The sequence below is a fragment of the Vipera berus genome (genome assembly GCF_964194415.1).
Source record: "Vipera berus genome assembly, chromosome: 10".
Classification (NCBI taxonomy): domain Eukaryota; kingdom Metazoa; phylum Chordata; class Lepidosauria; order Squamata; family Viperidae; genus Vipera; species Vipera berus.
In genome coordinates, this window is record NC_138213.1 from 13,110,831 (window position 1) to 13,117,024 (window position 6,194).

Here is a 6,194-nt window from a genome sequence, read left to right on the forward strand (position 1 = left end):
AGTTCTTTTTAAAAGAAAAAAAAGAAAAGAAAGCAGAAAACTAGGCTTTTGTGTTCAGTAAAGGGTAGTGTGAAATCTTTCATTGGGAGGTAAATCAAGTACAGTATATTGTGATTTTTTTTATTTAACCTGTATTATTCTTTTTGGCTCAATTTGTCAACTGATATATGTAGAAATAATGCTTAAAAGTCTTCCAACCGAGAAATGTGAAATTGAGCAAAACCAACGTTAATTTATAGCTCCATCTTAATCTCACTCAGTTTGATCAGAGCAGTTGAGGTCCTCACTCACTTATGAAGGAAAGATCTGTAGAGATGGAATTAATCAATTAGGCATTTGTTCTATAGAAAATGGATTTTAATATATCCAGGTAATAATCTACTATATTGTGGTAACTCACAGGGAATTGGACTTTTTTTTTCAAGACTGAAGATTTATTGATTTTTCTATTAGAATAGAATAGAGTGGGAAGGGACCTTGGAGGTCTTCTAGTCCAGCCCCCTGTTTGAGCAGGAGAACCTATACCATTTCATATTATTATGAAACTATTTTAAAGAACCTCATACTTTTTCTCAGGTTGATATAAAGTTGTCCAGCCATCAGCTAATTAATATTTGGAGGAGAAATGAGTCCTTTAAAATAGAAATATAGAAATGGCATATAAATGCAAATATCGCATCCCACCAGGCTCAAGGTTGACTCAGCCTTCCATCCTTCCGAGGTAGGTAAAATGAGGACCCAGATTGTTGGGGGCAATTAAGCTGACTTTGTAATAATGCCACTTGGGGAGGGGGCGAAAGCCCTAATAAGCAGGCATTATACATAGAACGAAGGCTACTGCTAAGCTTGTAAGCCGCCCTGAGTCTTCGGAGAAGGGCGGGATATAAATGGAATAAAAATAAATAAATAATAAATCTCTGTAATATTTAGCAATATCCTTAATTCTAATCAATCATGCTATCCATAGTAGAAATCCATGTTACCTGTGCAGTGCTAAGCACAGAAGATATAGAAAACAGAATGTAAAAGATATTCAATGAAAGAAACAAATCAAAGCCATGAATATTGACAACGCCTTTAAAAACTATTAGGAAAGTTTGGAGCATCTTATAGGAGCCACAGAAACCTCTGCCATTTGCTTTGAGATGACATTGGAGGAAACCAAGAAATGCTTAAATCCACGAAACAACAACTTTCAAAAGAAAAATTAGAAAGGAATTCTGGGGAAGCTAGAGGTAAGAGCGATGATATCTAAGCATGCTTCAAACAATGTGAGCAAGAAACAGATACAGATAATTGCTAGGGAAGAAAAATAAATGCTGCATTAACAGAGGGATAGAATCAAGATCAAGTGAAGTACTAACACCACTTTACAATGCCTTGGTAAGGCCACACCTGGAATTCTGCATCCAGTTTTGGTCACCACGATGTAAAAAAGATGTCGAGACTCTAGAAAGAGTACAGAGAAGAGCAACAAAGATGATTAGGGGGCTGGAGGCTAAAACATATAGGGAACGGTTGCTGGAATTGGGTATGTCTAGTTTAATGAAGAGAAGGGTGAGGGGTGACATGATAGCAGTGTTCCAATATCTCAGGGGCTGCCCCAAACAAGAGGGATTTGCTATTCTCCAAAGCACCTGAAAGCAGGACAAGAAGCAACGGATGGAAACTAATCAAGGAGAGAAGCAACCTAGAACTAAGGCGAAACTTCCTGACAGTTAGAACAATTAACCAGTGGAACAACCTGCCTCCAGAGGCTGTGAATGCTCCAACACTGGAAGTTTTTAAGAAGACACTGGACAGCCATTTGTCTGAAATGGTATAGGGTTTCCTGCCTTAGCAGGGGGTTGGACTAGATGAACTCCAAGGTCCCTTCCAACTACTTCTTCTTCTTCTTCTTCTTCTTCTTCTTCTTCTTCTTCTTATTATTATTATTATTATTATTATTATTATTATTATTATTATTATTATTATTATTATTATTATTATTATTATTATTATTATATAACAAACTGTGTTGGTAGTGTAACCCTGGCATTAGGAATACCATTGGTTTGTCATGTAATGCTCTGATAAGATCACACTGGAATTGAGTGCTGGGGGAGACCACATATTTTCTGATAGGATATTTTGACTCTTCACTTTTCTTCAGACCTAGCTTTGTTCTTTACCTGCATTGCAGAAATGCATGGCCCCTGAAGGTTGTTATTTTAAATAACTCTTATTAATAAGGAAAACAGAGTTTCCCTATTAGTTAAAGGGGACATAAGAGAATACTGTATACAGTAGGGCTATGCTTCTTATGCATTCCCTGATATCCCATATATTTTCATTAAAGACAATATAAGATAGAACTCAGCATAGCGGGGAAGACCATAACTAGATGCTTTACGTTACTGCTAAGGCTCTTGCCTCCTTTCTTCCTAATGTATCTTGTAATGAACTTTGAGAATAACCTTGAGGAAGAGGAAGAAGAGCAACAGCCAAGACAGAGTTAGATAAAAGAAAACCAAGTCCAAGAGTATAATTAGCGAAAAATATTGGACCTGATCTTCCCTAGGATAAATGGAGGGAAGAGGGAGGAATATTCAGAGTTACAAGGTTCTGTTTACCTATAATAAAAGTAGTTCTACTATTTATAACTTTGGTGTTCAGTTTTGGTCTGCACTGAAGAGTTGGCCATCTCTTAAGAGTTAAGCTGGGTTTGGAAGAGATATCCCTTCAACTAGAAGGCTGAATATAAACCATATACTGTATTATCGTATTTGGCCACTTACCGTGCTTAAGACACTATGGTACAACACAATACAGATATTCACCAAAACAATATCAATAGCACTTAGACTTATATACCACTTCACAGTGCTTTAATCAGTTTACAGAGTCAACATATTGCCCCGCACAATCTGGGTCCTCGTTTTAAAGACCTCGCAAGGATGGAAGGCTGAGTCAACCTTGAGCCGGTGGGAATCGAACTGCCAAACTGCTGGCTGTTGGCAGTCAGCAGAATTAGCCTACAATGCTGCATTCTAACCACTGCGCCACCACAGCTCTTAAGAATCATTCTTTGCCAAAAGCCACCTCAGGATGAGGAATATTGCAGAGATGAACTGAGTTCAGTTACAGTTTATCAGAAGGGGGGGAAAAAAGTCCTCAGTTTTGGTTTAAAACTTAGCTGAAAATTTGCCCTTAGTTTTACTGCAGTGATTTCCGCTTCTATTAAAATTCCTTGTATATTTCACACAATAACCTTGAAAACACACACATGCAATCAATTCAGGTGACACTTGGATTCATCTTAGGTGCATAGAGCATGAAAAGCCCTCATCCAAGAAATTTTACTTGACTTATTTTTCCCCCTTTTTTTCCTCTCCTTATGTTTTACCTTAATAGGCACTGCAAAGCTGAAAGGATATATTTTTTATGACTTACTTTTTTCCAACAACAGTGAAGAAATTGATGTGAAAGCTTTTAAAGAAATTTATATGAAACTTGATGTTTACATTGTCAGTTGAAACATTTCTCCTTAAGACAATGCCAAAGGAACTCTTAAGTAGGGTACAAGGGAACACAGTCCTTTAAATCCAAAGCAAAGGATAACTTTGAACAATAATAGATGTCAGCAAGTAAAAAGGAGGGAAGAAAGAACAGAATTAACAAAGAAAGGACAAATCTCTATTCCCTACTCAGATCAGAAGGTTTTTTTTGTGTTGTTATGGGAGTGTTATTTCTTTACATTTCAGATTTTTTTTTAGTGGAATACAGATGTCATGGGAAGCAACCATTGAATTCTGACAAAATATGAAGACATTTACACAGAGAGAGGAGGGGAGAGGGGGAGAGGGAGGGAGGGAGGGAGGGAGGGAGGGAGGGAGGGAGGGAGAGAGAGAGAGAGAGAGAGAGAGAGAGAGAGAGAGAGAGAGAGAGAGAGAGAGAGAGAGAGAGAGAGAGAGAGAACACTAATTGGATATTCTTTTTAGTTTTCAGAGATGAATAATGGTTGACCCCAAGCATAATGTTTAATGTTGAGTTGTAGTGCCTCCGAGGGGAAAAAAGGATGCTATTTTAGATATTTATATCATCTTCTGTGTGGTCATCAAATTTTTAAGTAGCAAGTGTAATCCTCAGGAGACTTTTAGCAAATGTCCACAATTGTAATATAATGGATGGTAACATTTTATAATGCAAAAGCAACAATAAAAACACTCTTGCTGGTGTGAAAAAAAACTACACACAAGCAATCCAGAGGAAATTGGATGTTGCTGATATAGGATAGCAAAATTTAAAACTGATCCTTTCTTATTTCATGAGAATAGATCCAGTAGATCAACCTCAACTGTTTTAATTGGCTTTAGGGAGAAAAAATAGAATGAGTTATGAACAATAACAAGATACTTCTAAGGTCTACCATCAATATTTCAGAATATATTGGATTTGGAGAAAGGATTCTGACCACCACAGAAAATCACAACAGCCAATAAAAGCAACAAGCCAACTGCAGCAGTATCTTCTCTAAACTTCTCAGCAGTGATATGTAGGAGAAACATAAGGGGTTAATGAAATAGGAGATCTCTAAAGACACAGAGCTGTATCAAGTTAAAGAATGATCAAGAAGCATATGGAAAAACCTGCAGTAAGATACGTCATTCTCCATTATACATTGAGAATTTGCCTAGAAAATCCCCATCCTTTGAAGGCCTAGCAAGCAAAGTAAATAGCCTGAGACATGAACCAAGAAGTACATTTAGGTACAGTAGTCCAATCAGAACATTTTTACATTACTATCAAGTTTACATATACACAAAAGATCACTACTTATCTCACAAGTTATACAGAATTAAGAAGTGTTCTACAGCAGAGAGATATGTTTAACTAAACGTTAGGAAGAAAAATGTCCAAGCAATATAATCTGTACCACATCGTGTCAGAAAAGTTCCTAAAAATAATGACCAGGTATTTCAATATGTAGAAAGCCAGTTTGGTCTAGTGAAAACCATGCATTCTAGTCCTGCTTTACCAAAACCCCTTCTGAAAATGTTACCAAGAATTCTGCAGGGTCTAGTTTAGGCAGTTGCCAGGAATCAACACTGACTCAAAGGGACAAAAAATAAATAAAAATAAATCAGCGTGCATTATAAAAATAATTACACCTCCCAAACCTACCATCCTATCTGAAGATTCTACATGGAGACAGCCTGCCATGCAACACAGCATCAGGCTTACCTGTCATTCAAGCACAAAAACTTAATGGCTTACCTAGCTGAGCAGGTGCAGATCCACATGTGAAGGTTCAGTTCAACTGATTTATTGCTAAAAGCCTATGCACGGGAATCTTCTCAGCTAATGGTTGGCACCTGCTTGGAGTTAGATAAGGTCAACAGCACTGAAGAGGGAGTTGGAATTCACTTGTGTCAATGGCACTGAAGAGGGAGCTGGATTTAGTTCACTTGTAGCTATGTAGGGATTCTGGGCTCTTTTCAGCCCACTTCCAGGTTCTGCCATCCCTTCTTGCACAGAACCATGAAGAGTGGAGTTCTGATGTAGTACTAGTTGAAGAACAACTAGGCCAGGGGTAGGCAACCTTGGCTCTTTTATGACTCATGGACTTCAACTCCCAGAATTCCTGAGCCCGCATGGCTCAGCTTGGAAACCTCTCCCTTTCCCCTCAGCATGGCTGGCTCAGGAATTCTGGGAGTTGAAGTCCACGAATAATAAAGCGGCCTAGGCCTAGGCCAGGGGTAGGTAGGCAACCTTGGCTCTTTTATGACTGGTGGACTTCAACTCCCAGAATTCCTGAGCCAGCCATGCTGAGGAGAAATGGAGAGGTTTCCATGCTGAGCCATGCTGGCTCAGGAATTCTGGGAGTTGAAGTCCACGAGTCATAAAAGAGCCAAGGTTGTCTACCCCTGAACTAGGCTAACTAGGAAAACTTTGGTGCCTTAGGGTAAAGTTTGGAAAGCCTCATCTCTTCTTATGAGGCTATTCAGATGGTCTGTAGGGCTTCGAATTTTTCCACATTGGTTTTCTGCTTACAGCTTGCAAGCATATGGTTAATTGAACATGGTTTATTAATCATCCCAACTGCTTAGGCTGTCACAACCCAGTAATATTAATGGGTCATACATCAGCTTAGCCTTTGTGCAAATCTAGCTATTCCTAAATCCAGATCAGGTTTGGAAATCATTATAATAATT